The sequence below is a fragment of the Capricornis sumatraensis genome, chromosome 1 (genome assembly GCF_032405125.1).
Source record: "Capricornis sumatraensis isolate serow.1 chromosome 1, serow.2, whole genome shotgun sequence".
Taxonomy (NCBI): domain Eukaryota; kingdom Metazoa; phylum Chordata; class Mammalia; order Artiodactyla; family Bovidae; genus Capricornis; species Capricornis sumatraensis.
In genome coordinates this window covers 175,190,669-175,212,082 of record NC_091069.1, presented here as the reverse complement: position 1 = coordinate 175,212,082, position 21,414 = coordinate 175,190,669, and the positions used below count along the sequence as shown (strand labels likewise).

The following is a 21,414-nucleotide window of genomic DNA, read 5'->3' as shown; positions in this document are numbered from 1 at the left end:
TGCCCAGAGCTGGAGTGCGTGGGCACTGAGCCCAGAGCTCCCTAATCTGGAAGAGCTGAGCGCCCAGCTCACCCACCACCTCCCAGCAAGCCAGCAGCCTGCCTGGCAGCTCAGCACAAGTGGGTACTAGCTCGGTGCCTCCTCTCTCCCTAGGATTTCTCCCAGGTGGGGTGTCCTGGAAAGAAGTGAGCAGACATGCTAGAATCTCCATTCCTCAGCCTCGCCCGGACCCTCTGCCCTTAGGGAGATCCATCACTGCCCTCACCTCTCAGACTATAACTGCCAGAGTTGGAAATACCTCATGCACAAAGATCAGCTGGGTTTCTATATGAGAACACCAGAGAAATAATAACTGGGAAACTTGCATGACTTTTCCCCCAAGTCCCTTGTAACTACTGGTGTTTATCTTTTGGAACAGAGCTATCTCTTTGGAGGGGAAAGGGTCAGAACTCAGGGAACTGACAGAAGGAAGCAGCCACAGCCAGAGTGAGGAGATGCAGGCAATTCCCTGTGTGCCCAGCAAAGGCTTAAATCTTGCAGGAAGGTTGGGGAGGTGTCTGGTGATTTTGTTTATCTTATGCTACTACATGCACGCACACAAGCACACACTCATTCTCTCACACACACTCTCCTCCAAACCGCTATGTTCTCTAGAGCATTTTGAAAAGCAACCAGCTTGTAATTATTGCTCATCAGGATGGAGTCACTGCCTCTGCAATACATCTATGTCACTTAGTACATATATGCCATGGATACGATTTTTTCTGGGTAGGCTTCCTGTAAAAGAGAGTTCCAGACAGACCCTGAATTAGAGCCGGTGGCTCAGATGTACATTATATTTCTCAACACCCTTATAATGACACAAGGCCCAACAAAGTGATGAACAAGTGAACTGGTGATGATATGAAACTGGCAGCAGAAACAGTCAGGATCAAGTGCAAAATGAGTGGAGAAGTGGAACGGATTTTGTAGCAATGATTGTGTGCGGTGCTTTACTTTGCCTGTATCTGAGTGGTCTCCGGTCCCCAGAGAGTTCTTTAGACTCACCTGAAGATCTGGGTATTAAAGGTTGAATTGTGTCTCCTCTAAATTTGCATGTTGAAGCCCTCAGCCCCAGTACCTCAGAATGGGGCCCTTATTTGGAGGCAGAGTAACGGCAGAGGTAATTAATTAAAATCAAGTCATAGTGAAGTAGAAGGATTCCTAATTCAATACGACTGCTGTCTTTACAAACATAACACCATGCAAAGAGACAGACACACACTCAGGGAGAACACTGTGTGGAGCTGAGGGTGGGAATCAAGGGATGTGTCTACCATCCAAGGAATGCCAGAGAGTGCAAACCAGCAAACCACTGGGAAGTAAGAGAGGCACGAAACAGATTCTTCACCATATTCCTCAGGAAAACAATCCTGCTGACACTCTGCTCTTGGATTTCTAGCCTCCAGAGCTGCGAGACAATACTTTTCTGTTGTTTAAGTCACCCAGTGTGGGGCATTCTGCCATGGCAGCTCTAGCACACTACTACAGTGAGGTGGAACTTCCCAGATGCCGTTGAGCCAGCTTCTTGACGGAAGAATGAGCAGGCTTTCGGCAAACACTTGTCATGGCCTCAAGGGATGCCCAGAGAGGCTTCAGTGGCTCCTTAAGGAATGCTGTCTGACAAGCAACTGCCCAAGTCAATCTCCCAAAGCAGGTGAGGTGGAGCTGAGGCTTGGGTGGGGATGAAAAGGAAGAAAAATCCTTTGGCCCTACTTGGGGGATTCATGAAAAACATGATACTTGTGAGAGGAAAGAGTCTTTGCCACTAGGTTAAGTAAGGGGATATTGATTCTGGAAAGCAAATGAAGGAAGCATGAACAGTTCTGATGGAAAAGTGGGAGAGATGGAAAATGACAGGCAGGAGGAGACCTCTGGGGCTGTGGGCCAGGTTAAGGAAGTCTGAATTGTGGAGGGGGCCCACAATTTCTAGTAAATATACCACAAGCTGATGGGAGAGAGTTTTTTCAAGAATTCTTCAAATCTTCCATTTTATTTTTATTTTTATTTTTTTTGGTATATATATATTTTTTTTATTAAATTTTAAAATCTTTAATTCTTACATGTGTTCCCAAACATGAAACCCCCTCCCACCTCCCTCCCCATAACATCTCTGTGGGTGATCCCCATGCACCAGCCCCAAGCATACTGTATCCTGCGTCAGACATAGACTGGCGATTCAATTCTTACATGATAGTATACATGATAGAATGCCATTCTCCCAAATCATCCCGCCCTCTCCCTCTCTCTCTGAGTCCAAAAGTCCGTTATACACAGCTGTGTCTTTTTTCCTGTCTTGCATACAGGGTCGTCATTGCCATCTTCCTAAATTCCATATATATGTGTTAGTATACTGTATTGGTGTTTTTCTTTCTGGCTTACTTCACTCTGTATAATCGGCTCCAGTCTCATCCATCTCATCAGAACTGATTCAAATGAATTCTTTTTAACGGCTGAGTAATACTCCATTGTGTACATGTACCAAAGCTTTCTTATCCATTCATCTGCTGATGGACATCTAGGTTGTTTCCATGTCCTGGCTATTATAAACAGTGCTGCGATGAACATTGGGGTACATGTGTCTCTTTCAATTCTGGTTTCCTCGGTGTGTATACCCAGCAGTGGGATTGCTGGGTCATAAGGTAGTTCTATTTGCAATTTTTTAAGGAATCTCCACACTGTTCTCCATAGTGGCTGTAAACTCAAAATGGATTAAAGATCTAAATGTAAGACCAGAAACTATAAAACTCCTAGAGGAGAACATAGGCAAAACACTCTCAGACATAAATCACAGCAGGATCCTCTATGATCCACCTCCCAGAATTCTGGAAATAAAAGCAAAAATAAACAAATGGGATCTAATTAAAATTAAAAGCTTCTGCACAACAAAGGAAAATATACGCAAGGTGAAAAGACAGCCTTCTGAATGGGAGAAAATAATAGCAAATGAAGCAACTGACAAACAACTAATCTCAAAAATATACAAGCAACTTATGCAGCTCAATTCCAGAAAAATAAATGACCCAATCAAAAAATGGGCCAAAGAACTAAATAGACATTTCTCCAAAGAAGACATACGGATGGCTAACAAACACATGAAAAGATGCTCAACATCACTCATTATCAGAGAAATGCAAATCAAAACCACAATGAGGTACCACTTCACACCAGTCAGAATGGCTGCGATCCAAAAATCTGCAAGCAATAAATGCTGGAGAGGGTGTGGACAAATCTTCCATTTTAAACTTTAGGGAATCTCAAGAAAGCCCAAAGAAACCCCAAAGTTGTGTCTTTGTAGTTTCTAGCTAATAAATAAAAATTTATGGTACAGCCAAAGCAAGCTTGCTTTCCAGTTAAGTTTGGGACCAATAAGAGGTACATAAGAAGTACTCTTGCCTGGAAAATCCCATGGACGGAGAAGCCTGGTAGGCTGCAGTCCATGGGGTCGCTAAGAGTCGGACACGACTGAGCGACTTCCCTTTCACTTTGCACTTCCATGCATTGGAGAAGGACATGGCAACCCACTCCAGTGGTCTTGCCTGGAGAATCCCAGGGATTGGGGAGCCAGCCTGGTGGGCTGCTGTCTATGGGGTCGCACAGAGTCAGACACAACTGAAGTGACTTAGCAACAGCAGCAGCAAGAAACAAAAGTGAAGTGCCTATTGCATGTAAGGTGAACAACTTGTCCTGGTTTGCCCAGGATTTTTCCGGTTTTAGCATTAAAAGTCCTGTGTCCTAAAAAACCTGTCAGTCCTGAGCAAATCAGGATGGCTGATCACCCTAACACAATTCAAGACTATACATGTCTCAGGAGTACAGATAAATATATGATATATGTTGCTTCAAAGGAGAATAAAATCATCCTTAAGGGAAAAAAGTATGACAACACATTAAATGGGACAAGCAACACAAAAATAATTAGGAGCTAATGTTTCTTGACATGATATAGGTGCTAAGAAGAAAATGAGTAAAAACCAAGAATAATAACAGCCAATAATGACTGAATAGTTTTCACATGCCAAGGACCATTCTAAAGGTTCACATGCATACTCATTCATTTAATCTTCACAATGACCCTAGGATGTTGATACAGTCATCAGTCCCACTTTACAGATGAAGAAACTGAGGTAAAAAGTATTTCTGGCTAAGGTCACATGTTTCAAAGGTGGTAGAACCAGGATGAAAATTTTGTTGTCCAGCTTCAGAACTCAAGCTCCAAATCATTACACTACCATATCAGCTGAAGAGGGGCCTTGCACGCCATGTAGAAGTATGACTAGTGTATAGTGTCTAGAAGCATTACACCGCCTCTACTTTGCCAACTAAGGTCCGTCTAGTCAAGGCTATGGTTTTTCCTGTGGTCACGTATGGATGTGAGAGTTGGACTGTGAAGAAGGCAGAGTGCCGAAGAATTGATGCTTTTGAAGTGTGGTGTTGGAGAAGACTCTTGAGAGTCCCCTGGACTGCAAGGAGATCCAACCAGTCCATTCTGAAGGAGGTCAGCCCTGGGATTTCTTTGGAAGGAATGATGCTAAAGCTGAAACTCCAGTACTTTGGCCACCTCATGCAAAGAGTTGACTCATTGGAAAAGACTTTGATGCTGAGAGGGATTGGGGGCAGGAGGCGAAGGGGACAACAGAGGATGAGATGGCTGGATGGCATCACTGACTCGATGGACGTGAGTCTGAGTGAACTCTGGGAGTTGGTGATGGACAGGGAGGCCTGGCGTGCTGCGATTCATGGGGTCGCAGAGAGTCGGACACGACTGAGCTGAACTGAACTGAACTGAACTGATGCAGGGGCAGGCAGAAGCCTGAGGATGGGCAGAGAAGTGGGGGAGTTTCTCATGGGTGGTCTGTCTCTCTTTGCGCTCTGTCAATCTCATAACACAGTTGCTCTCATGCTCAAGTAAAGATGTGCTTCCCTGGGTACCTCCCTCCTGGTCTGTGTACCCCTTAAAGATAGGTCCCATGTGTCACTCACTGTGGGTTCTTCATGCCAGACACCATGGCTGGTAGACAATAGGCACTTACTAGATGTCTACTGAATGAACAAGACTCAGAGCTTGAATGAGCATGTCAAATCTGGGTAAGTTGAGCTAACCTCACTAAAACTGGAGAGTAGAAGGAAATCATATTTATAAGGCCGGGAAAGGCTAGATAATAGATTTTACAGTGAGAGGGACAGGAGAGCCAGTGGACGGGCAAGAGGGTCAGCACTGAAAGCAGGGCTCCCTTCTTTATCTGTTTCCCAGCCCTCCTCCCCATCATGACTAGAAAAAGCTCTAAAATTCAGACCCAGTCATAGCTCTCTTCCACGTAAAACTGTCCAATGGCTTTCTACTGCCTCTGGGGTAAAACACCTCAGGGTGCCACGCAAGACCCTTCTTCAGCTGACACTTGTTTTTTCCCTTCAGCCTCAATTCCCCTAAAACAGCCTATGAAATAAATTGCTTATACTTCTGGAAAATCATAGCACTGGATCTTCCCCTGTGCTTCTTCCTGGGTTGTCCTTCCCCTACTTTTTTTTCCATGACCAACTCTTACTCACCCTGTAAGACCCAGCCCAGGTGTCACTTCCTCCAGCAAGTCCACCCTGAGATCCACTTCCCTCCCAAGGTTGGCTTACATGAGCCCCTCTGAGCTCTCAGAGTGATCTGTGCCAAACCTCTTCTTGGTTCCTGCCATATTCTAATGCCAGTGTTTGCCTTTCTCATCCACTTAGGGGCAGGTAGTCTTTCACTTCTTTCCCTTGGTGCCCCAAGTAAGTGCTCTATAAAATTTTAATGAATGAATTAATAAACTAAAGAATACATCAATCCCCACCAATCCTAATGTTCAATCCTTGGCCTTGGCCCTCATCAACTACTTGGTACAAGACCTTATATGCTAGAATTTATGTTCAATGTTTAATCTCATTTGGTTTATCCTATTTCCTGGCAGAATCGTGAAATAAGAACGTGATTATAGAATATCAATTAAAGTGTTAATGGAGCAATTCACTGATACCTGTCATTGTCCCACTTTGGGACAAGGGTCACAGCTGGCTTCTGCTCACCTTCTGACCAGGCCAACAAGAGTGTCTACCCCAGGGCCAGAAGCCAGCTCACCATGAGTGCAGCTCCTAGGCGCTCTCTGGCTCCTCAGTCTCCTATCCTCTGCCTTGGGCTTGATCCCTTGATGACATTTCCTAACTATGGATGGCTGCATTTCCTGTTCTTCCCTCCCTCCATGCCTGTGTCCACCAGGTAAAAGGTTCTAGATAATTCAGCCCTTATGTTGGTGGGCATAAATCTCATCTTCACCTCATTGTGCTTTGCAGATACTGCTTTCTGTTTTACAGACTGAAGGTGTGTGGCAACCCTGTGTTAAGCAAATCTATCAGCATTGTTTTTCCAACAACATCAGCTCACTTCATGTCTCTATGTCACATTTTGGTAATACTTGCAATATTTTAAATTCTTTCATTATCTTTGTTGATTTTTGATCATTGATCTTTGATGCTACTACTAGGACTTACTTGAAGGCTCAGATGATGGCTAGCATTTTCTAGCAATAAACCATTTTTTAATATCATGGAGGGCATGTATTCATTTACACTGAAGGTCTCTTTATATCTGATCATTTCTACAGCTGTGCATACACAAATAACTCAAACATGAATCCTCCAGAAAGTTAGGTTCATATTTGACTTTAAAAACACATCTCTAAAAGTCCCCGACTGAATCCTCCAGGAATTTAGGTTCATATTTGACTCTATAAACACGTCTCTGACAGTACCATCAACTCCCCAAGTCAACATATCCTTCTGGAATCCTGAGCCCCTACCGTATCACATTTACTTTTCTCGATCACACTGAGCTGATAACAGAAACCAGGGGTGTGTTTTCCCTGCATAATGTACCTATGTCCTAGATTTCAGTTTCCAAGTGTCCTGAAGAAAGCTTCTGATAGAAGCAACAACTAGGCAGGGTGTTACAGAATTAGGTACTGGAACTCAGGTGATCACACATGTCACTATCACAGTGAGGACAGGGGCTGGGACTAACCCAAATCTTCCTGGGACATCCTAAGTCTGTAAGAATCTCCCAAAGTTCAGCCTATAGCTGGGTAAGTCTCTCCTGATGAAGAATACCCAGAGTGCTGTAACTCTCCCGAGGGACAGGATAAAGCTCTAGACTTAAATCAGGAAGCCTATCAGTATGACGCACGAGACTCTCCAGGATGGCCATGGAGATGAGATTTCCACACATGTTGATGATCCTGAGCTGGGAGCAGTGGCTCAGGGCAGGCAGAATGGCCGTGAGGTGGGAGTCCATGATCCCATACAGGTTTAAGTCCAGTTCTTCCAGAGAGCCTGCAACTTTCTCCAGCAGAACTTGGAGGAGCTCAGGACTAAAGCTGGTCAGGATAACACCACTCAGATTCAGGCCCTTTAGCTGATAGATGTTCAGGCACTGGAACAGATGGGTCAGGTCAGATTCTGTAGACAGGCAGTTGGTTATTGAGAGGTTGTCCAAGGTGGGGGGGGGTCTTCAGGCATCTGAGTGTCTGGCTCAGATGGCCTTCCAAGAAAGATGGAGATTCCATTAGGAGATACTGGAGGTACTGCAGCCTGAGGATCTGAGTACATTGTAGAAGATGCTGACTGTCCTGCTCCTCAACAGCAGACACATGAATGGGGCAGAGAAGGAGTTTCTGAACATTGCTCATCTTGCCCAGCTGATCCTCAGCTGGCCAGAGTGGAGAGCTTCTGAGTGAAACTCAAATCCACCTCCTGTACACAGTCCAGCTTCACCAAACTGAGAAGTCTCTTAATATCTTCCATAGACACTGAAATAATCTTTATCTTCTTACAGCATTGGTGTATAGGGCCTTTTCTCTGTCTCACCCACATGAAGAGGTAAATGAGGAATTTACCCAGGCCATTTTCTTGAGACAAAGTTCTCTGACTACCTCCAAGGGAGCCAAGGGATGCTTTGTCCTTGACATGTCCTCAGCCACCGGTGCCATCAGTGAGCTTGAGTCCATCTCTCCAGACTACATCCTCCAGAAGTCCCAGCCAGCATTCTGCAAGTCCAGCACCTGAAATTTGTACCTCCTGGGGTGATCCTTCTGGGCCAGCAGGATATCAAGGCCATCCAGCATTGCTTGTAAGGTTCCTTTGTGAGGCTGCTGCGTCAGGCCCCCCAGAGGCAGGCGGGCAAAGGGCCAGGCTTGCACCATGGCCCTCAGGGTCTCACTGTGTCTGCCAGAGAAGGCAACCATGAATAATGGTGGGTAGAGCTCAGTAAGCAGATACTCCAAAGAGGTGATGGCTGAGGCTTTGTCTCTCATCAGGCTCACGAAGTTCACAAATCTGAGTGGGTTGTGAACACTCATCCTGACTCTTGTCTGAATGGAATCCAGCTCTGATCTGTTTGGTGGGCTGCTCAGATCTCAGACTTGGTGGAGAACACAGGCAGTGACTTCAGAGTGAGAAGCTTCTGCATCTCTTCTTTGATGACTGATACTTTAATAGAACTTTTCTAACCACATCTGCCCTCCTTCCAACCACTAACTTCCAATCAGAAAGCACTCACTGATAAGATTCCACAGTGTCCCTCAGGGTAACCCTGACTGGGTTACTGTCAATCTCCACATGAATTGACTGAGTCAGACCTTCATTAATAAAAGAGAAAGAACAAGGCAGGGGAGGGCGGCGGCGGTGGTGGTGGCATCAAGGACTTATTCCTTGATTTGCCTCACAAAACTGGATTGAGTTTTGCTAATATGGACAGTTGTATCCCTGGATGTGAGAAAGGGAAAGGATTATGGGTTTCTGACATTACACAAAAAGCTAAGTCAAAAACAATGTCTTCAGCATATCATTGTTGGGAGATCTTTGGCAAAATCAAAGTTGTTAAATGTCCCAGAATTAAAACAGCTTCATAAAGGCAGTGATGTTATTTCCAAAGGAAACAAAATAAACTCCTATTTCTTTCAAGTTGTCACTTAGGTGTTACATGAGGAAGATAGCAGATTATGAGTGTATTCAGAGAGTTAAGGGATGTGCAACTGGAGGTGTGGTTGGCCCTCCAGATTCAAGTTCTGACTTCTTTAAAGGACATCTAGTCAAAATCCTAATGAGAATTAAGGGTGGGTGCTGGGCAGTGTGGTGGTGGCCATTCCTAAAGGGACCCTGTGAAGGACTCAAACAGCATCATATATGTTGTTTTTTTGTCTCCTTTTCTCCTGGGAAAGAGGGACATTAAAGACTTTCTTTGGGTGATATTTAGAAATTAAACAGGAGAGGCTAAGAGGAGACAGTTTCATCTTTGAGGGTGTTTCCTCCTAGAATGTTGTGATCAGGACAGCAAATTGACTTGAAAAGACTCAATCTGAGGATGTGAGCAGAGGGACACATGACCAGCTCTGCACAGGTGGACATTTTCATGTCTGGGAGTCAATGATGCTGGTCACTGTGGGCTCTTGGGGAGCTTGGAGCAGGGGGTGAAATAAACATGGATCAGTCCGACCCAACCTTGTTCTCAACATGGCCACTGCTCCCAGTAAACACTGTCTTTTAGGTGCTTCACACCGGGGATGGGCTGAGATGGCAACTGACCCCAGGCCTGTTCTAGGGACATCACCACATGGTCAACACCGAAATCAGATTGATTATATTATTTGCAGCTGAAGACAGAGAAGCTCTATACAGTCAGCAAAAACAAGAACAGGAGCTGACTGTAGCTCAGATCATGAGCCCCTTGTTGCAAAATTTAGACTTAAATTGAAGAAAGTAGGGAAAACCATTAGGCCATTTGGGTATGACCTAAGTCAAATACCTTACGTTTATACAGTGGGAGTGACAAACAGATTCAAGGGATTAGATCTGGTAGACAGAGAGCCTGAAGAACTATGGATGGAGATTCATGACATTGTATAGGAGGCAGTGATCAAGACCATCCCAAAGAAAAAGAAATGCTAACAGGCAAAATGCTTGTCTGAGGAGGCCTTACAAAATTGCTGAGAAAAGGAGAGAAGTGAAAGGCAAAGGAGAAAAAAAGAAAGATATACTCATTCAAATGCAGAGTTCCAAAGAACAATAAGGAGAGATAAGAAAGTCTTTTCAAGTGAACAATGCAAAGAAATAGAGGAAAACAACAGAACAGGAAAGACTAGAGATCTCTTCAGGAAAATTAGAACTACCAAGGGAACATTTCATGTAAAGATGGGTACAATAAAGAACAGAAATGGTATGGACCTAACAGAAGCAGAAGATATTAAGAAGAGGTGGCAAGAATACAAAGAAGAACTATACAAAAAAGATCTTAATGACCCAGATAACCACAATGGTGTGGTCACTCACCTACAACCAGACATCCTGGAGTGTGAAGTCAAATGGGCCTTAGGAAGCATCACTACAAACAAAGCTAGTGGAGGTGATGGAATTCCAGCTGAGCTTTTTCAAATTCTAAAAGATGATGCTGTGAAAGTGCTGCACTCAATATGCCAGCAAATTTGGAAAACTCAATAGTGGCCACAGGACTGGGAAAGGTCAGTTTTCATTCCAATCTCAAAGAAGGGCAATGCCAAAGAATGTCCAAACTACCACACAATTGCACTCATTTCACATGCTAGCAAGGTCATGCTCAAAATTCTCCAAGCTAGGCTTCAACAGTGCATGAACTGAGAACTTCCAGATGTTTCAGCTGGATTCAGAAAAGGCAGAGGAACCAGAGATCAAATTGCCAACATCTGCTGGATCATAGAAAAAGCAAGAGAATTCCAGAAAAACATCTGCTCCATTGACTATGCCAAAGCCTTTGACTGTGTGGATCACAACAAACTGTGGAAAATTCTTCAAGAGATGGGAATACCACACCACCTTACCTGCCTCCTAAGAAACATGTATGCAGGTTAAGAAGCAACAGTTAGAACTGAACATGGAACAACATACTGTTTCAAAATTGGGAAAGGAGTGCATCAAAGCTGTATACTGTCACCCTGTTTATTTAACTTACATACAGAGTACATCATGTGAAATGCCGGGCTGGATGAAGTACAAGCTGGATCCAAGATTGCCAGGAGAAATATCAATAACTTTAGATATGCAGATGACACTACCCTAATGGCAGATAGTGAAGAGGAACTGAAGAGCCTCTTGATGAAGTTCACATAAAGGAGGAGAGTGAAAAAAGCTAGCTTAAAACTCAACATTCAAAAACTAAGATCATGGCATCCGGTCCCATCACTTCATGGCAAATAGATGGGGAAAAAATGGAAACAGTAACAGACTTTATTTTCTTGGGCTCCAAAATCACTGCAGATGGTGACTGCAACCATGAAATTAAAAGGCACTTGCTCCTTGGAAGAAAAGTCTAGATTTGTCTGACAAATCTAGACAGCATATTAAAAAGCAGACACATTACTTTGCCAACAAAGGTCCAAACAGTCAAAGCTATGGTTTGTCCAGTGGTCATGGATGTGAGAGTGGACCATAAAGAAGGGTGAGCATTGAAGAATTGATGCTTCTGAACTATGGTGCTGGAGAAGACTCTCAAGAGTCCCTTGAACTGCAAGGAGATCAAACCAGTCAATCCTAAAAGCAATCAACCCTGAATATTTACTGGAAGGACTGATGCTGAAGCTGAAGCTCCAGTACTTTGTTCACCTGATGCCAAGAGCCGACTCACCGAAAAAGGTCGTGATGCAGGCAAAGATTGAAGGCCGGAGGAGAAGTGGGTGGTAAAGGATGACATGGTTAGATAGCATCACCGACTCAATGGGTATGAATTTGAGCAAACTCCAGGAGACAGTGAAGGACAAGGAAGCCTGGCGTACTGCAGCCCATGGGGTTGCAAAGAGTAGGCCAGGACTGAGTGACTGAACAACAATATTCTAGGGACTCTGGGAGCTGAACCATAATCCCTCACACTGATATTCTCACAAAATTTTAAATTCTTTCATTATCATTATCTTTGTTGATTTCTGACCAGTGATCTTTGATGTTGCTACTATAACTTGCTGAAAGCTCAGATGATGGTTAGTATTTTTTTTAGCATTAAAGCACTTTTTAAAAAAGCATGCTATAGGACACTTAACAGACAAAACTTTTATATGCACTGGGAAACCAAGATTCATGCGGCTCACCTTTTTTTGGTGTTCGGTTTATTGCAGTGGTCTGAAAGTGAACCCACAACAGCTCTGAGGTATGCCTTCCTTCCATCCCCCCCGCTGCAGCCTTGGCTCATGACTTTTTGCCTTTCCTCAGGGAGGAAACAGAGCATTGCAGGATAACTTGTCTCTAAAAACATTGGCATCCTAGCAATATAGCTGTGGTTTTAGCCTCCTTAGGCTGAAGCAGAAGGACGAGAGGTAGGCTTTTTAAAGACAGAGTGTGGAAGAGGCAGTGAATGAAAACACTTCTGGAGTTAAGAGGTGACTTCCTTGACAACATGAAGTTAGCACTTTGGGCCCTGTGCTCTGGGGATGAGGACGGATGAGGATGGATAAGGCCAAAGTTCCTCTTATAATTCAAAAGTGGTAGTGTGGACCAGAGGATGTAACAACCAGGGGGCCAGTATAGAACTCTCCCCTCCTGATGATTATTTTTCCAGGCTTGGAAATGGACATTTACATTATCTCCTAGTGTAGCTAGTTCTAAGTTTAAGGATAAGTAGTGATCCAAAAGTTCCTTTGTAAGACCCTTATTTAGCACTGGGAGTGTATATTCCATGTAAATGGGAGTTAGATTCCCAGGACAAAATAGAGAAAATCAGTTGAGCACATAGCATTTTTTTTTTTTTTTTTTTTGGCTATGCTGCATGGTATGTGGGATTTTAGTTACTTCATCAGGGATTAAATCTGAGCCCCCTGCAGTGGAAGAACAGAGTCTTTGGACCACAAAGGAAGACTCCATAGCATATTTAAAATATAGCACTAGCTTCTCAGGTGGCTCAGTGGTAAAGAATCCACCCGTCCATACAGAAGATTCAGGAGACCCAGATTTGATCCCTGGGTTGGGAAGACCTGCTGGAGGAGGAAATGGCAACCCATTCCAGTATTCTTGCCTGAAAACAAATCCCATGGACAGAGGAACTTGGGGGTTACAGTCCATGGGATCTCAAAGAGGCAGACATGACTGCGTATGCAAGCTCACTGATACAGCACATCAGTATAGTCAAAATGTATAGCTAGGGTGATACAGGAAGTTGCTTTTCAGTTTTCATTCCAGGGTATCAGGCACATATTTCTCCATCATCTATTGGCTCTTGAAAAGGAAGAAGGGATGGACTCTGATGATAGTAAAGCGGTCTTTGGTGGGAAGCAGTAGGATGGAAAGGAGGAAACCACTTGGTACCAGTGATGGGTTAACCCACCACATTACGTCCGCTAGAAGGACATCTGCCTACGTATCCTGAATAAAGGAATAAACAGTAGTTGTCTCCATTAGGACAATCTGTGTGTCCAAACGAGGAGTAACTAATGACTACGCTTAATCAGATGCTCCTTCAATTGAAGACTGTCTATACAAATCTGCTACAAGTCTACTAATTGGGACTGATACCAAAAATAACTATTGCACTTGCCAATACTTCCCAACACAAATAGTGTGGGAGCTGAGAGTATCTCTGGGAACCTAAACACTGGCTTTATCACATTTACATATACAATCATCACCCTGTCCCATTCTCATACACATCTCGACTTGCTGGAAAGCATTTTCCTCTGCACATCTAAAATGTTTCAACACCTCTTCCTATTAACAATAAGTGGTGTATTTTCAGAACTCCACATTTTTAAAGTAAAGTTTTATTTCCTATAGTCTAACTTTTATGTGTTTAAGAACACCTAGACTGAGTAATTCTGAGAAAAGAATAGCAGTTGTTCTTTGACAGGATGTTCTCCTTTACTGATTTTCTCTTTCCTTCTTATCCTCAGTAACCCTCTTCATTTACAGGCTATGCTTTAACCTTGATGTATTTCTTTCAGTTGCAGGCCAGAAGCTGAGTATCTAGGTATTCTCAGGCAAAACAGCAGAAGAGATAACCAGAATTAACTATTAGCATATTACCTATTTAATATAATGATAAAAAGCAATGCTTTGTTTCTGGACCAAAAGCCAGGGTCAATTCTAGAGGCTGCCAATACTGGTTACAAAATATGATCTGTCAGAAAACATCAGGACCAGCTTGTAAGAAAGGACCAACCAGATTCCAGAAAATGCGGCCACCCCAGGGGACTGAGACACAAAGCAAGGAAGGACTTTCTCCTTGACTCTTCCCACCTATGCCTCCGGGGCAGAGAAAGCAGTAGATGGCATAGACTGGGCCAGGCCTGATGCTCAGACTGAACAAAAGAAGATGGTAAATACAGGAAGGGACCTAGAGGCCAGAGGCTGGCCTAGAGCTGCAGGCTGGGGCTAAAAGAAGAGTGAGAAGAGCCCCAGGGAGCTGAGCAATTAGAACATCAAAACCAGGAGAGTGCCATGCAGACACAAAGCTCTGAAGACTGCAGAGGGAAGCATTTAATCCTTTTCCCACTAAGCGAGTCCCAGATGCAGCCAGCTGGCAACTATATTGCTACTGGGAAGCAACCCACCACCCCAGCACTATGGGAATTTGATAACACAGTCTCCACCCTGGCTACCCTTCCCCTCCTTCCTCCTCATCACTGAGCTCAAATGGGCAAATAATGGAGGGGAACATGTAACCACAAAAGAAGAATGAGGACAAAAATGTTTTAGAAGTGAAGACGGCATACCTAAGTGTTCAGATATGAATTTGTGGATTGCCCAGTAGCCTGGCCCTATAGAAGTTCATTCTCATGTGGAATTCTTGAAGCCAAAAAAATAGCGGTTGGTGAGACAGGATTTCCATGGAACAGAGATAAGTAAGGCCACCTGCTGCAGGGTTTGGCAATTCAAGAGACTGGGGAGGCAGGGAGATGTACCCCAAATGCTGTTCTCTCTCAAAAGAGTAACTTTGCACTGTTGCTGTTTTTCCTGTTTTCCATATTCTATGTTTGGCTGTTGGTGGGAGGCAGTGGGTGGGAAGAGGGAGAAGGCAGGCCTTTGGAGAAAGACAGTCGGTTTGAAAATACTGCTGAAAACCTTGGGGCTTGTGGACTTACTTTCTCTTCTGTTTTATCCTGAAAAGGGCAGGCAGAAAAAGATGTGCCTGACCCAGGGAAATGGGGGTCAGGTGAAAGGGAGAATGAGCAGAGGGGCTGGTCCACACTTCTGCTTCTGCCCCAGTGAGCACAGTGCTTCTTGAGCTCTTTCACCCCCATGTAGTCACGTATAGCCCTAAGCGTCCACATTCCAATCTGAAGGGAGCCCACTGCCTATGACCCTCTCTATGAATGGTGTTCCTGCTCATTTTCAACTTCGCAGACCCTGGACCCCTATCTGCCCTGTTCTTATCATAGCTAACCTCCTTGGGTTTCATCCATAGACTCTATGGAACAGGGTCTCTTTAACAGCAGCACTGATAACATTTTGGGTTGGATAATTCTATGTTAGGGGGCTGTTATGGGTTGAGTTCTGTTCCTCCAAAAAGGTATGTTGCAACCCTAATGCCCAGTACCTGAGAATGTGACCTTTTTTTTTTTTTTTAAGAAATAGTGTCAATGCAGGTAGAATTAGTTGAGGTCAGACTGGAGTTGGGTGGGCTGTAACCCACTATGACTTGAGGCCTTATAAAAAGATAAGTTCAGGAACAGACAGACACAGAGAGGGCACTGTGTGATGTGAAGGCCAAGGCTGGAGTGATACAAAGGAACACCAAAGATTGCCAGCAAACACCAGAAGTCCAGAGAGAGGCTGGGAACAGATTCTCCCTTACAGAAGGAACTAACCTACCAGTACCTTGATTTTAGTCTTTGAGCCTCCGGAACTGCGAGACAATACACTCCTGTTGTTTTAAGCCACCCAGTTTGTGGTCCTTTGTTACAGTAGCCCTAGGAAATTAACACCGGGGCTGTTCTCTGTACTGTAGGGTTTAGCTGCATCCCTGCCCTCTACCCACAGGATGACAAAAGCAACGCCTTCCCCAGATGCCAACCCAGAATGTCCTCAGACATTGACAGACATGCCCTGGGTGGGGGTGGGGGATGGGGAAAAATGTCTTCCAGTTGTGAAGTTCTTTTAGATCATAAGACCATCAAGGAAGGCCCAGTGAGGGAGCCCATACAACCTCCTTAGCTTATACTGCTTTTCTGATAGTCCCTCAGATGGCAGAAGCCCTAAGAAATCTAACCCTGTGGTTCTCATAGGACAGGACTGGGCAGTAGATCAAGGAGCCTGGGGGAGAAAAGCAGTGTTCAGGTCTTACCCAGGATTACTCAAATCAGAATGGGAGCTAAGGAGGAGGCGGGGAAGGGGAGTATCCGGCAGCATATGCTTTTACAAACTTAACTTATATGCAGAGTACATCATTCGAAACGCTGAGTTGGATGAACCACAAGCTGGAATCAAGATTGTCAGGAGAAATATCAATAATCTCATGCAGATGACACCACCCTAATGGCAGAAAGTGAAGAGGGACTGAAGAGCCTCTTGATGAAGGTAAAAGAGGAGAGTAAAAAAGCTAGCTTAAAACTCAACATTCAAAAAACAAAGATCATGGCATCTGGTACCATCACTTCATGGCAAATAGACGGGAAAAAATGGAAACAGTAACAGACTTTTTTCTTGGACTCCAAAATCTGCAGACAATGACTGCAGCCATGAAATTAAAAAATGCTTGCTCCTTGGAAGAAAAGCTATGACAAACCTAGACAGCATATTAAAAAGCAGACACATCATTTTGCCAACAAAGGTCTGTATAGTCAAAGCTGTCATGTACAGATGTGAGAGTTGGACCATAAAGAAGGCTGAGCGCTGAAGAATTGATGCTTCTGAACTGTGGTGCTGGAAAAGACTCGTGAGAGTTCCTTGGACTGCAAGGAGATCAAACCAGTCAGTCCTGAAGGAGATCAATCCTAAATATTCATTGGAAGGACTGATGTCAAAGCTGAAGCTCCAATACTTTGGCCACCTGATGGAAAGAGCCGACTCATTGGAAAAGACCCTGATGCTGAGAAAGATTGAGAGCATGAGGAGAAGGGGACAAGAGAGGATGAGATGGTTGGATGGCATCACTGACTCAATGGTCATGAGTTTGAGCAAACTCTAGGAGATAGTAAAGGACAGGGAAGCCTGGTGTGCTGCAGTCCATGGAGTCTCAAAGACTTGAACATGACTGAGCAACTCAACAACAACAAAAGTGTGTTAGTCACTCAGTCATGTCCAACTCTTTTCAACTCCATGGACTGTAGCCCACCAGGCTCTGTCCGTGGAATTCTATAGGCAAGAATACTGGAGTGGGTAGACATTACCTTCTCCAGGGGATCTTCCCGACCCAGGGATCAAACCTAGGTCTCCCACATTGAAGCAGATTCTTTACCATTTGAGCCACCCAGGGAAGCCTGTAAAAGCTTCCTAGGTGACTATACTTGCAGTCTCTATCTAAGGTTAAAACCACTCTCTAAGCGTAGGGCTCACAGCCTGGGCTGAAATTCTAAGGTGACAGAAATCTCATCTTTTGCTCCAAAAGAGCTACAGGTTTTGAATGAATGGTAATATTACTAATGACCAGAAAAACCTGGAGAATTTAGGACTATAATGGATTTCACAGTTTACCTAGTAGTTTAAATATAGTAACTATGGTTTATAAAAGTAAAAAAATAAACATAACCTGAATGTTCAATACTTGGGGGAGGTTACTACACTGTGGGCTTTCCTGGTGACTCAGGCAGTAAAGAATCTGCCTACAAGGCAGGAGACCCAGGTTCAAGCCCTGGGTTGGGAAGATCCCCTGGAGAAGGGAATGGCCACCCACTCTAGTATTCCTGCCTGGAGAATCCCACGGACAGAGGAGTCTGGCTGGACATGACTGAGCGACAACACTTTTAATACACCGCTACGACCAAATGAGGCAGTCCTCACAATTATTCTTTGAAGACTATTTAGTGATCTGAGGAAGTATTCCTGATGTTAGATCAAATGAAGAAGTCAGCATAAATCAAAGTATGGTTCTGGTCCTAACGACCTACCTATCTATTGGAAAAAACTACTACTGATAATGATGGCTGCCAGTTTTGGACCCATCTACAAACATTACTACAGTGTAATATAGTAATGCTATTATATCATGTTACAGATAAGAAATTACTTTGCCAACAAAGGTCCATCTAGTCAAGGCTATGGATTTTCCAGTGGTCATGTATGGATGTGAGAGTTGGACTGTGAAGAAAGCTGAGTGCCGAAGAATTGATGCTTTTGAACTGTGGTGTTGGAGAAGACTCTTGAGAGTCCCTTGGACTGCAAGGAAATCCAACCAGTCCATTCTGAAGGAGATCAGCCCTGGGATTTCTTTGGAAGGAATGATGCTAAAGCTGAAACTCCAGTACTTTGGCCACCTCATGCGAAGAGTTGACTCATTGGAAAAGACGCTGATGCTGGAGGGAATAGGGGCAGGAGGAGAAGGGGACGACAGAGGATGAGATGGCTGGATGGCATCACTGACTCGATGGATGTCTGAGTGAACTCTGGAAGTTGGTGATGGATAGGGAGGCCTGGCGTGCTGCGATTCATGGGGTTGCAAAGAGTTGGACACGATTGAGCAACTGAACTGACTGAGATAAGAAAACTGAGGCTTGGAAAGGTGAAAGAATTTGAAATCTCGAATAAGCTCACATAGCTGCTGAATAGTAGATGTCAAGGTGGAATTCACATTTATTTGACTCTAAGCAAAACATTCTTCACATTTTTCTGTGCTGACTGGAAACTTGCCAGTACATATTAATAGTTTATATATAACTATCTCTAAGCTATATTAGGGATATGTTTTTCCCCACTATTTTCTTGTTTCCAAATGTTCTATGGTAAACATGTGTTAATTTTATAGTCAAAAAAATGGGAAAATCATTCAAAGTAAAAAAAAATTATATGCAGGGCATTCTTTAGAAATTATTCCAAAAAATAAACCAAATTTTATGTTTACATATGTTTGCTTCTTTTTGTCTGTGTAAGAAGAAAAACATACAAGCTAATTGTGATTGCCTTGGGAGGAAGGGATTAGGACGTGGGAATGGAGGGATAATTAGCATTTTTATTTACACATACCTTTACAAGGTTTTGCTTGTTATTGTAACAATTAGGAATCTCCTTCAAACTTTGAAAAATACTAAATAAAAGAAATTTTAAAGGAAGACATGGGGATCTAATATATTTTTGTCAATTGAGTAACATCTAGAAATACAAATAACTTTCATTATAAATGTATTTATTTTAGAGATGGATGCATTTCCTAGTTCTGGGATCCCGAAGACACTAATGCTTGACCAACCAGTGTGACATATTCAATCATACAAAAACACACAATCTCTCTGTAGCCCCAGTCAGTGATTTCACCTTTCTCAGTTTGGATTTTATGACACTGCTCATCATAGCTCAGAAGAAACATGATTTTGATATGACATACATATATGCAAAAAAGATCCAGTCAAAAATAATCACCTGTGAAATCTTGGAAATTATTTCCCCTGGCACAATGCCAGCATCAACTACCCAGGACCCTGAGCTGTCTCCCACAGCAGGAAAAAAATAAGAGACATGTCAAATTTGAAAATACTTAGAAGCGAGGCTGATTCTCAGACAATACTCCCAAGAGCCTCTGTCTGGAATGCTGCTATAGGCTTTGGTTGAAAGCCTTCTCTATCACCATCACATAAATATCAAAGCCCTCATGCCCATGGCATGGAGCTGACAGCAGCACAGAGGGACAGGCAGGGGCCAGTCTCTGGGTACTTATGTGTATGAAACTGACACGGTGATGTGATTGAAATGCTTAGGACCTTTCAAATAAAAGTCAGCAAAATAAAGATGGAGTGATGCAAAGATCAAAGGAGTAATAGAAGAATCGTTTTCTTCAGATTCTTCTAGGAGAATCATTGTCTCTCTCCCTATTTTGCTGATGCACTCTGGGACTGTGGTTTCAGTGGCTTTAGAAGGTCTAGGTCACTTATATCTCACCTTCCCCAGGTGTGGCACTAAGATCATCATCGTCATCCGAGAGAAATATGGATTTTAGCCACAGGACTGCTCCAGGGCCCACAGGAGGTGACACACACTGCTCTCGGGTCTACATTCCCTAACCGAATCAGGTCTCCCTGAATGCAAGCCAGCCCTAGAAGGCTTCTGAAGTGTTGGGAAGGACCCTCAGTAAGGGCAAAGGAAAACCTTGGCCTCTGCAGTGGCCCTGAAGGCCTTTCTACTCAGGACTGAAATTAGTGAACACTGCCATGCATCCTGAGACATCCCCCCCAAAAAGAAGAGATGAATTATGTTCAGAATGATCTTTATATAAAGCATGGAAAGTTTAAACTGTATTTCAGAAAGTTTACCATCAATACAGATGAGCTTTGAAAAGCTTCAGCATGAAGTGGCTAGGATTAAATCTCAGTTCTCTATGAAATGACATAGAACAGTTCATTCTCTAACGATGAGGAGGAAATGAGGCGTGACAGTAGTACAGAGTGATGGTGTGATGCTCGGTGTACACTGGATAACAAATGACTGGGTAAGATGTGTAGGCCTGAAGAAGGTTTCAAAAACAGGCGCATTTTTGAGCCAACTTCAAGAAGTCTAAAATGTGAAGGCTAAGAGGAGGAATCTACCAGGCAAGAGAATGGCTTGGGCAAAGGTCCAGATTGGAGAGTTGGGAGGATACGAGGGCTCTTGGAAAGGACCTGGGGTTTCTCCCTTCAAGCCAGAGTTGGTGACGGAAAGCTTGCTGGGTGTAAGAAGAAGCAGCACTTGGTTCTTCAGGAAGAACAGTCACTCTGTTCAGAGAAGCACAGTGTAGGAGTCAGAGAGCCTAGCTCTAGTCCTCACTGTGGAATAAGTCCAGAAGAGTGGCTCTGTGATATGCAAAAGTGGTAGGGAGTGGGCTGAAGGGGGCAAGAGAGACAGAGGAAGGAGACCGACACAAAGAATGGGGCCACCTGCACTCCCTCCTCAAACAGGACCAGACTCAGAGATTTGCTCTAAGACAGAAGAGACACCATATATCCACCAAGGACCGATTACCACAAATTGTCCCCAAAACCCACGGCCCTCTGAAACCTCAGGATTTCCATTTTCAAAGAGGAAACAACATCTTCTTCTTGTTTCCTTAGGTGATCAATTGAAGACACTCACCCACTGGAGCATTTCCTTGGAGCAGAGATGCTACAGGAGATCAAAGTCTCCCCACATATGGCCTCCAAGGGAAAGGGCAGAAGCCGAATAGCTGGAGATCAGCTATGAGATAGGGAAGGGTCATAAAGTTCAGGATCACATTGCATC

General features: G+C 43.9%; 1 protein-coding gene across 6 annotated transcripts in view; it reads right to left on the bottom strand.

Annotated features, from left to right (window-relative positions):
* The window catches only part of KALRN (kalirin RhoGEF kinase), a 694,704-nt gene that overhangs the window by 325,119 nt on the left and 348,171 nt on the right, over positions 1-21,414 (bottom strand). The gene's annotated exons all lie outside the window — the stretch shown is intronic.